Source organism: Brassica oleracea, chromosome C3 (genome assembly GCF_000695525.1).
Source record: "Brassica oleracea var. oleracea cultivar TO1000 chromosome C3, BOL, whole genome shotgun sequence".
Taxonomy (NCBI): Eukaryota; Viridiplantae; Streptophyta; class Magnoliopsida; order Brassicales; family Brassicaceae; genus Brassica; species Brassica oleracea.
This window is the reverse complement of record NC_027750.1, coordinates 62,877,150-62,889,447: the sequence shown is the minus strand read 5'-3', so window position 1 is coordinate 62,889,447 and position 12,298 is coordinate 62,877,150. Positions and strand designations below refer to the sequence as shown.

General features: G+C 32.2%; 1 pseudogene; it reads right to left on the bottom strand.

Annotated features, from left to right (window-relative positions):
• Window positions 1-1,739: 1,739 nt before the first annotated feature.
• On the bottom strand, window positions 1,740-5,861 carry LOC106333489 (annotated as a pseudogene).
• Window positions 5,862-12,298: the final 6,437 nt, after the last annotated feature.

Below are 12,298 nucleotides of genomic sequence, written 5' to 3'. Positions count from 1 at the left end.
TTTTTTCAAAATAACACATGAAAAATAAAATTCTTAAAATGAAATTATTTAAAAACAAAAATATTTTAAAATTTATATAAACTATAATATATAACTTATATATGATTTTTTAAATATATGTATATATATGCATATAACAGATCAAATTGGATATCCGTTCCTATAAATATTGATATTTGTGATTTGCTTTTTTTTAGAGATATTGCATTTTTGTATTTGATTTGCTTCATAGAGTAACAAATATCTGAATTTTTCGGTTCGAATCAAAACGGATAACGAATCGAATCAAAGTTTATGCATAATTTGTCCAGCTCTATTCGTAAACAATAAAAATAACATAAAGAAAAACTATGCATGTGAGTTTATATTAAAAAAACGTAAAGTACATAGTGTGAACATATTTATGTAGAGTTTGGCTGAGAACATCTATATATGTGACATGTGTTCATTTTAGTGTGAACACATTTGTTACAATGCTTCTACACGTGACATGTGTTCAGTTTAGTGAGAACGCATTTATTACAATGCTTCTCCTTTAATATATAAGAGCAAGTCCAATGGGAATCCGTAGCAAAATATCCATAGCAAAAAAGTATTATAATAATATGTGGGGCCCACGAAATTTAAGAGTTTGTGTCAAATTAATCCTTAGTTAAGGATCAGACTTGTTACTGTGCACGGGTCCCACCGCCACGTGAAATTTAAAAACCTTACCTCGGTTATCAAGCCAAAAGTAACAGCGTTGCGGATGGTCTTAAGGGATATCAACTTTCTTCGCTCATTTTAGGTTGAAAAGAGTTTTCTTAAGCCATGATAAAAAGAGTGTTTCAAAAAAAAAAAAAAAAAGCCATGATAAAAAGAAAATTAAAGATGTGGTATTTATTTTATAGACTTATAGTAGAGTGTGTTAGGTGCACCATTTTCCCAATAGAGTTAAAGAAGGCAAAGCCTACTCTACCAAGCAGTTTGGCTGAAAATTTAGAATTCTTCAGGGTGAAAATAGTGTTCTTTACCGTGACATGAAAGAAGTAACCACAACCCCATAATTAATCCAGCGCACATCATTCAGTCTGTAGAACAACTTGTTGGCAACATAATTTCATAGTTGTGAGGGATGGGAGGCTTGGTTTGCATCAAGATGATAGTCAAAATTTTAAATTATGTGTCTTAGAATATCTTTCAAAACATAGCTACAAGCCTACAACCATTACAAAAGTTTTTTTTTTAATTTGAATCAATCCTACATTTACAAAAAATTTAAAAGAAATAAGCATATTCAAGTAATGTGTTGCTTTTTTTTTTAACACATCAAGTAATGTGTCGCTTTAATTTAAACGCTATTTGGTGAATAAAAGAATAATTCAGCTTGAATTTTCTCAAAACGCAAGGGAAGTATGAGACAAATACAGCTTAAATGTTGCTCTACAACAAAAACAGTTAAAAATCATGACAATGATTGTAGCTTGAAGTTTCTCAAAACTCAAGGGAAGCATGAGAATAATACAGCTTGAGAAATGCTCTACCCAAATTTTTTTTATCAATATCATGACAAAGATATTATCATTATCATGACAAAGACATTAGCTTGACAAGTGCTCTACCCAAAAACGTTATCCAATAAAAAAACTGTTATGATTGATTGCAAACATCTTTTTATTTATTTACACATATATATATATATATATGCATATATTATTTGAAATCGCAATTATGCTCTTATTCATCATACAAACCAAACACACAGAAAATGACATTATTAAACACACGAGCAGTAGTAGTAGTTCGTAACTCTCTTGTCTCACAAGTCGCAAACGAGACCCTCCCCATGATGCACCAAACTCACCAACACGAGCGGTCTTATGCAGAGTTTACGCCATAGAAATAGATGTCCTCATAACGACCATTGGTTGGAGCCTTCCCTCCATACATCAACAGCCCCTTTTTCCCATCGATGGACGCAGTCGTGGATGCGATCCATCCACGAGGGCTGTGACCTTCCTCAAGTTTCTCCCACAACAAAGTCTCAGTGTCCAACACAAAAGCCCCACCGGTCAATGACCCCGGACCCAAATGAGCCTTTGGGTCCATCTCAATCTCCCCTCCAGATATTATTATATATTTCCCTACAACTGCCAGCGCAAAGACACTTCTCGCCCACGGCTTTTCTCCCCGTGTTTCCACTTTAGTCCACTTACTTTCAACTGGATCAAAGCAATGGACATCTTCTACTTCTTCCCCAATAAACCCATACACAACCCAAATCTTTCCTTTCACAACGGCGAGTCCCGCTCCACCTCTAGCTTTGCAAGACTCTCCTGGATTCGGAAATTCAATCCACTTCTGATCAATGATGTTGTAAGCATGAAGTGTGTTGACACGTTCCTTAACACTCACTCCACCGAATACGTAAACGTTTTTGTCATCAGCAGCCATCGAGTGGAAGCTACGCGGTGCAGGTCCTTTATTAACGTGAGTTATGAGTTTCCAGCTCCTTTTAACCGTGTCATAAGAGTAGAAGCCGTTGTAATTACGGAAGCCGTCGCGGCCACCAAAGACATAGAGTGTAGTGCCGATGGCTACCATTCTAACGCCTAAGCATGGGAGCTCCGGAACGTCACCGTTTGGATCAGCGATCGACCATCTGTGATTTTTTAAATCGAAAAAGTAGAGGTGTCGATCAATGTGAAAATTTGGCTTTAACTCTCCTCCGAAAGCGAACATTTTGTTTCCAACCATAGCTATATCGTGAGAACATCTTGGTCCAGGAGTCCTGCCTTTTTGCTCCACCTAATAATAAGAGTCACCGCATGTTTCTTTTATTAGTATGGTACTATGGTGTGTTCACGAGATGTATTACTACGCATTAGGTCTAGCAATATAATAATTGAACCAAGCTGTATCCGAAAATTATGAACCAAAATGTATCCGAAAATTTAGAACCAAAGTCGAATTGAAATTGTTCCTTCTTAAAGTAACTATAAGAGAATTAGATATGATTCATTTTCAAAATATTAATTCTTTTTATATCTTTTGGAATAGAAGAAAATATATATTAATTTTTTTAATTCAAAATTGAATGTAAATAAATGAATTATGAAATCTCCCGACCAAAAACTAAATTTCCCGACCAATCCATACTACGTACGTACCTTGATCCACTTGCCATGCAACATCGTCCGAGGAGAAACTGAAATATAAGTTCCGATAGAATGTAGAACGTCGCTTGAACTACCATGAAAACCAGTGATTTTGCCACCTTCGAGCAAGGACAATTTGGTACGATCATTTACAATAACAGGGGTCTTTCCAAACGGCTGAGAGTTTATGCCCTTCAGAGTCTTGAATGCAAGATGCGTTATAGTTTCTGTCTTCGAGCCATCGAGTTTTTCGTAGTAAGCTTTCACAGATGTGATGCCATCGTCTTGACCAACCTCCAATATCTCGGTTCCTCGAGATGTCCTTTGTCCGTGCTCATGTGTTATTCTTCTGCCGTCTTTTTCGTATTCGAACTTGATATATGATATATGGGAATTTCCTTGACCAACAGAAACTTTTCTTACATGATCAAAAGAACCATCGTCGAATGTTTCTTCACCCTTTCCTCCTACAGCTTCCATTTTGATGAGAGAAGATGAAGAAGAGGTTGTAGCTTGAGCAAAATGTGCACCGATGGCATCAATAGCATAACCACCACGTCCATGGAATCCAACAAGCTTTCCTTCATTTTCGCCTTTGAACTCGAATTCTGTTCCCATCATCTCCCCGAACAATGGAGAAGTAAAGCCTTTAGAAGTTGTAAAGTAGAGTGATTTAACAAGCGTTGTATCGTAGTTGAAAATATGCTTGTAGCTTCCACCAACAGCTGTGATATATTCATTCGGATAATCCACAAAAAACTGCATTTCATTTTAATTAGAAACCGTTAATTAATAGCGAACCAGTTTAATATTAACAAATTAAAAAGTGACAATCTCTTAAATAGTAAAAAAGAAAAGCAAATAAAAAAAATCACAAAGTAGCATTTATTAAAAAGTTAAAAGACGAAACTATCTTTAACAAATAGGAGTAATACATTTAATACAAATAAATATTTAAAATATTTATCTTAAAAAATATTTTTAAATAAAATAAAGTTTATAATCCTTCTTTTCAAATTCTTTAATTATATATCCTAAACTCTAAATTATAATTCCTAAATATCTAAATTCTTTTCATTCATGTTCACGATCGCGCAATCAGATTTCAGATTTTTTAGCTAATACTGTTAGATCTTTTCATAGAGAGTTACATTTTATTGGTTATCCAGACCACATCAAGTTTCAATAATAGAATGGTTTTTTGACATCAAAAATATAAAAAAAACCCATAAGATCTAAATTCTAAATCGTAAAACTTTAATCCTAAAATATATGTATTTTATTGCATTTAGTTTAATACTCTTTTAAAAACAAAAAATTCTTATATATGTATTATTTTTGAACAACTTATTTTAGTACTAATTTAGAGTTTATCTAATTAAACACATATGATGATTATATATTTTGACCTGTTTTAGTTCTCCGCGCTTCGTCCCGTGTTCACGGATTTCGACTTTTCCTTTCTTTTCGTATTCGATCTTGATAAAAGTTATACTGTATTCATCTGCTCCAATGGTTATTTTTTTTACACCGTCCAAAATACCATCGTCGAATGTATTTCCCTTGTTACCACCAAGCGGTCCCATCTTTGAGATAGCGGAAGATGGAGTAGGAGCTGGGGTAGGAGCTGGATAAGGGCCAAAGTGTGCACCAAGAGCATCAATAACATCACCAGACCGACCAGAAAACCCGATAAGCTTGAATTTTTTTTCCTCAAACACAAATTTTCTGCCAACCACATTGCCAAAAGCAGGAGAGGTTCTTCCTTTTGATGTTTTAAACCTAAGCGATGTAAGGTAGCCATCGATGGTTCCCTCCACTATCGTAATATGTTCATTAGGATGATCCACCACAAACTGCAGCCAAAATGTTTAAAACCAAAATGTTTAAAAAATAAAAATAAATTTCATCAAACATACAACTACACAGTTGCACATATATTTATATCAACAACTAATACCTCCTGTGGAACCTCTTGCCTCTTTCCCATGAGCATGTGGCACCATTCTTTGGCCTTTTGCATACTCAAACCTGAGAAAACTTATAAACCTTCCACCTAGTCCAACGAGTATTCTTCTAACACCATCGAAAGCGCCATCATCCCAAGCACTACCTCCATTCCCACCTTGGCGGTTAAAGTGCTTAAGAGGAGAGTTCACAGCGAAGAAGTGAGGTCCAATGGCATCAAGAGCTTGACCAGAACGTCCATGGAAACCTAGAAGCCTTCCACCATTTTTACCCTCCAGCATGAATTCTCTCCCAGCTGGATGTCCAAATGATGTCGTATAGCCGAGTATCGGAGAGGTCCTTCCACCGGAGGTTTTGAAGATTAACGATCTAATAAGCACGGTTCCATATCTCGGAACGTGTTCGTACCTTCCACCAACGGATGTGATATATTCACTCGGATAATCCACCGTGAACTGTATTTCATTTTCCATTAGAAACAACAAATGTACAAGGCAATAAAGGTATGATAAGAACATATTGAAGAATAACAAAGCAAGGATCTATTACCTCTTCAAGTCCCCCGCGAATCGTTCCATGTTCACGGGTTTCAAAATTTCCGTCACTATTTTCGTACGCAATCTTCATATAAGAAACACAGTCCCAGTCTTTTCCGACAATTATTTTCCTCACGCCATCGAAAACACCATCGTCAAATGGGATGCCCATGTTGCCACCCATCGCTCCCACTCTTTCAGACATTGTGCCCATCTTGTAACGAAAACCTGAATAAAATGAATTTCTTCTTTCAAAAACACAATAACAAACATTGTTCCTGTCGAAACTTTCTCAGGTTCCATCGTTGGTAATAATTTTACAGGACAATGGCTATATGTCTTTATTAGTCTTTGACATGATTGTACATGCATACTTGATACTTCTTTAGTTTTAGTCAGAGCACGTCCACTAAAAAATTCTTAATGTTGTGTATCTCACAAAAACTTAAAAAACTAGTATATTTAAATGAATTAAAGATTTTAAATGTTAAAGCATTTTTTATAAGAATCTCAACATTTAAAAACCTCAATAATAAATTAGTAGAACTATTATTTTTTTCGTTATCGTGATATACTCAATTAAGAACTTTTCCAATGAAATTGCTCTTACATACTTGAAAACAGGAAAACTATGAGGAACTTCTACTAACATATATAATGAAACACACATATATAGAGAGAGAGACCTGCCTCTAGAGTGATATGGGATTATAAAAGCTGGAAAACTGTGAGTCTGTGACGAACTTCTGCTAACATAGAGAGAGACATCTATATATATATATAGAGAGAGACCTGACTCTTGAGGGACGTGTTAGTCTTAGGTTAAGAGGTGTGAGTGATATGGGATTATGTGTATCCAAATACTTTTTTTGGTCATTTTCAGACGTTACACATCCTCGACCACACATCTCAAATATTTTCTTTTAATCACGGTTGGCTTTTTAATATTTATTTTTCTTCGTTATCATCTAAGGCTGTTTTTTCATATGAAAATTTTCTAATTTAAGATTGAAAAAACTGCTTTTATTGTCCTTCAAATTCATAATTTCTTTAAGTATGGTATTTAGAAAGATTATTCTTTGCATTCAATAACCAGCATAACAATTTTATTACTTTAAATCGGATTAATTGAAGTTTATAATTATTAATAACAATTACATGTAGAAATTTAACTGTAAAATTTATGATGTAGGTGATTTTTCTGTAGCTGTAAATTTATTGATGTAGAATTTTTGGTAAACACTTTTGTTGTAACTAATTATATTGATCGTAACTGTAATGTTTTGTCGTAGATATATTAAAATCAATTAACATTGGAGATATGTGATGTATATACAAAATAATTATTTTATATCAATTCAATACTTTATATGAATAAGTGAAATATAAATTATCAAAATTTACTATTATTTAATGTAATATATACATGAAATTTATGTTATTTAATTTTTTTATATTTTATAAAATTGTTCAAAATTAAATAAAAGTATGTAAATTTTAAATTTTTTTAATAAAATTAATATCTAAATAGTAAAAAAATTAATATGTAATTATCTAATTTATTTGGTATTATACATGATTTATCATTTTACATATGTTACAGTTTAAATAATAAAGATCCAGATTTTTGGATAATTTACATAAGAACATTTTTTTGCTATAGATAAAATAAAGTTAAATCATTATTGACAAATAGAATGGTTTTGATGTAGGATTTAAACTTTAAAAGCTAAACTAGATTTTATGATAAAAATTATCATTAATAATGTTTCAACTGTTTTGTTAGTTTAAAAGGATTTTTTCTATTTAAACATTTTTGTATTTGAATCAGCCGCTTTTATAGAAGACCTGAATCATTGTTTGTGTAAGTTAAATTTATATAAACCCTAAGATCTTTAAACATCTAGGTTAATCACATAATAGAATCATATGAATGTTTATAGAGTTACTTGGATTCATTTTGACTGAGAATCTTCCTGGATGGATTGAATCCTGAATAGAAGATGAACAGCTCAATCTATTCTTAGAAACTTTTAGGTTTCTCTTACCTCGCCTATAATGTTAGTTGTTGCTTTTAGGATATCTTTATGATGGTTTAAAGATATGTATTTATAGGTGGAAAGATGACCTAATTTCTCTTTAAGGTTTCCTTTAGATTAATCTCAACCGTCCATCAAGGTAGAGATAAATTAGGAATTACTCATTTATTTCCAATTTCATTGGTCACGAAATATATTAAGAAATAACAATATTCCAATAGAAAACGGATAACTATTAGACCAATAGGGAAAGGAAATATTCCTTACAGGTTGAACTGCTAAACCATGTGATCTGATGTATACTGGTGTTTGGGTTTTAAGAACTATTGATAATCCGATAAAACTGGCAAAAAACCACTAAAACCGAAAGTTAACCGATTAAACCGACGAGTGATCGATATGTAATCCAATTTGATTTAATATATTGATATAAAATATAATTTTATTTTATTTACTTAACTAAATAATGATATATCAGTTATTGAAATGTATATAATTCATAATATAATATGTAGTAATTAAAATTAATTTTAATATCTATGTTTTAATAATATAGATTTATAGAAATAGTTTTGTACAATTTGTTAAGATTGGATTTTAAAAAATTACATTTATTTAAAAATATTTAGGATAATAATTCACGATCAATTTTTTTCTCAATGGGTATTATTAAACTTCTAAACAGAAAAAAAAAAAGTTCAATATTAAATAAGTGGACATCATTAAAGGGTATGCAAAATATTTTGGTGGATGAGAATAATAAGAGGATATATAATTACGAAGATATTTTGGTAAAATATTTTAATACACAAAATGAAAAGTTAATAAGAATAATAAGGGATATATTACTACCCAAATTATGTTGCATTAATGATTCAATATTTTTTAGGCAACCTTAATATTTTTAGACACCATTAATGGGGTGAAAAAAAGTTTCAAAAAACGTTTATTGGGAATATTTCTTTGATTAGTTTAAATAAATAATATTAGAATTAAAAATTAAATAGTTGTGGCATGACTTTGTAAATAACTCAAAATATTATGGCATAATTCTACGAGGGATTTTATTTTAATAGTATAGATTAGACAACATTAATATTTTTTAGTCAACATTAATGGGTGTGAAAAAAAGTTTCCAAAAACTTTTATTGGAAATATTTTGATTAATTTAAATAAATTATTTTAAAATTAAAAATTAAATAGTAGTGACATGACTTTGTAAATAAGTAAAAAATTAGGACAGAATCATACGAAGGATTCTGTTTTAATAGTATAGATATAAATAATAATTGGTAAAATTTTATTATCTAAAAATAAATAAACTAAAAAAATCAGATAAAGTTAACTAATCATCCTCACTATTTATTGTTTGTAGTGCTTCTAAAAGTGCGGATAACTGTATGCATAAGTACATAATTGACCGAACTTGAGACTGACGTAGAGAATAGGGTGTATGTTGCATACTTGCATGTAATACAGGTTGATCATGCAAGACAGCGAAAGAATGTTTCTTGTTTTATTTTGTGTCCGTTAGTCCACGTCACATTTTTTCTTTAAACTCAAGTTAAGATACAAAGATGACCGGTTGGGTTATCACTTCCTTAAGCGGCATCAACGATCTTGAACTGTATTTTCTTATTTTGGGATTGACAATCTACCACTAATATTCCCAAATAATTTCTTAGAACTGGTTGAATTTATGTTTATCATTTTGTGTAAGACTTTGATTAAAATCATTGTATCCATTTAATTTATAATGAAAAACAAAACCTATTCAAATGTGAAGTTTGCAACAGAGAGAGCTATATGATAAATGTAGTTTCCTCACGGTAGACTATTTTGTAGTTTTCTATGATAATTTAAATTTCTGTAGATTTCGGTCAGTTACGAAAACAACCTCGCTTTTACGATGACGTTTCGGTAAGTCTACTCAATTTTTTTCTGTTACAAAAAAAATTTAGATATGCAAAACTCCGACATCGTTCATGTACCTCGAACGGAGAACCAACGGACGGGTAGTTTAGCACGCAGTGCTAGGAAACAATCGTCTTTCGTCGTTTACATGGATGCGGAGTTAGCGTTTTGGTTTACAGAGTCAATAAGAATCCGTGAATGTCTTGTTGTCAAAAAAAAAAAACAATTCTAGAAGCTTTTTCAGTTACGCAAAATAGATCAGAAAAATTCATATAACATACACAGATTTGATGAGAGTTCGTGTTTATCTTCTCCAAACATCAAGATATCCACTCGTTTTTGCAAGATTCATCAAAATTGAGTAACTTCAATAAAATAGTAATCTTGAATCCAAAATTTTGACTTTTAGGATAAAATTAGAGAGGAATTCAAGATGGGTTTATTGGCTAGATATCCAGATTTGAAAGACAAATTAAGAAAATAACAATGATTTTGACGTAATTCATTGTCAGACTTTTTGGCTTAATTCCACCCGGTTATGCCCTTACCATAACAGGTTGCCGGTTCGTTGTTATAAAGTGAACGACGTGGAGGGTTTGTCTGCCACTGTAACAATCACATATAATAAGGATCGTTGTGCACAACTGTCTTGAGCACGTATGCGGGAGGATATAAATCAAGAGTAGTGACGAACAGATGTGAGAGAGATAGAAACTCTGTTAACATAACGGCGATCTGAAGATGATGACATAAATCCTATTCCGATTGTATTGCTTTCCATACTACGTCACGTACGTGGAATGGATTATTGTAAGTTCATTTACAATGGAGTGATGGTGTTCTCAATTTCAGAACCGTGATAAGGTGCATGGTGAAAGTAAAATACGAAATGGTTTACATAAAGTCAAGCCGAGTTCAGTAAAACCGTCCAATTTAGACGACGGAACTTTCCGTTTGACATGAGTCAGATGGAATGTAATATATATTATGAACGTAAATAGATACATGCGAAGAATCTTCTTTCCATTCCACATGAACTACATAAACTATATAAGGTGTATGCACATGACCCAAAATAACCACTTACGTAGACGCTGATGTGTGCGGTTGTGCACAGATGATGACGTATTCCCTGCAGTAAATGTCCACTAATGGATTATAACTATTCCATATAAAGGATTAGGAGGAAGCCAAGTAAATAGGTGGAGTTATTAGAGATGTTTTACTGTGCAGAGTTAAACAAGTGGTGTAAATTAGAACGTGTACCAATAAATGTTGTATTCCATCTAATTACCACTGTAAGTCCATCCGAAGGAACTCAAAAGCAAGAAGGTGAAGAAAGAAAGGATTACCCAACACGGAGTATAAACTAAACACTATAAACTAATAAATAAATTCTATACGGAAATATAAACCCTAGTTCAGTGTCAACCCCAATTTTTCATAAATTAAACCCAAATTTCGAAATGCCAGTAAGATACATTACCATTCTACATGAGGCATATATAATAGAAAATGTGAAAATGTAGTTGCAATCTAAAGATTATTTTAACATATTTCTCAAATGTTTATATGGCTATGCCTTCATGGAAGGTGGTAATGTTTGCCCCAATGTCAACCACAATCATACATAAATTAAACCGTATCAACTATTCACTAAACCCTACGCGGAAATATAATTCCTAATCCAATGTCAACCCCAATCTTTCATAAACTAACCCCTAGCCACTAATCACTAAACCCTACATGGAAATATAAACCCTAATCCAATATCAACCCCAATCTTTCATAAACTAACCCCTAGCCACTAATCACTAAACCCTACATGGAAATATAAACCCTAATCCAATATCAACCCCAATCTTTCATAAACTAACCCCTAGCCACTAATCACTAAACCCTACATGGAAATATAAACCCTAATCCAATATCAACCCCAATCTTTCATAAACTAAATCCAAATTTTGAAATGTAAGTAACATGCATTTCCATTCTAAATGATCATATAGAATAGAAAATGTAACAAACAATATAGCACATTACATATATATTGTTGAAATTTTGAGGTATCTATGATTACAGGGAAGAGGGTAATCACTAAACCCTACACGGAAATATAACCCTAATCCCATCTCAATCTTAATTTACTAAACCCTACATGGAAGTATATACCCTAACTCAATGTCAACCCCAATCTTTCATAAACTAAACCCTAGCCACTTATCTCTAAGCTCTACATAGAAATATAAACCCTAATCGAATGTCAACCCCAATCTTCCATAAACTAAATCCAAATCTGAAATGCCAATAAGATCTGTTTCCATTCTACATTAGCATATAGAATAGAAAATCTGACAAAATAAATAGCATAATACATATTGTTCACATTTTTAAGTGTTTATGATTGCAGGGAAAGAGGTAATGCTTACACCAAATTCAAATTGACTGTAGCGAAAGAAATGAAGATTGAGAGAATTAGATAAAGGAAGTAGAACATACAACATCATATGAATATCATTCCATTCAACATCACATTGTATTATGTTTTATTTGATGTCATAATAATGTTATATGGCAAATATGTGTTATAGAAGCGTATATTGCCATGTCGAGCTGAGTAATTGTGTTAACTATTTGAAGATAGTGTACGTACTATATGCAGTTAGTGAAACACTATTTACGCATATGGAATATGATTTCATTT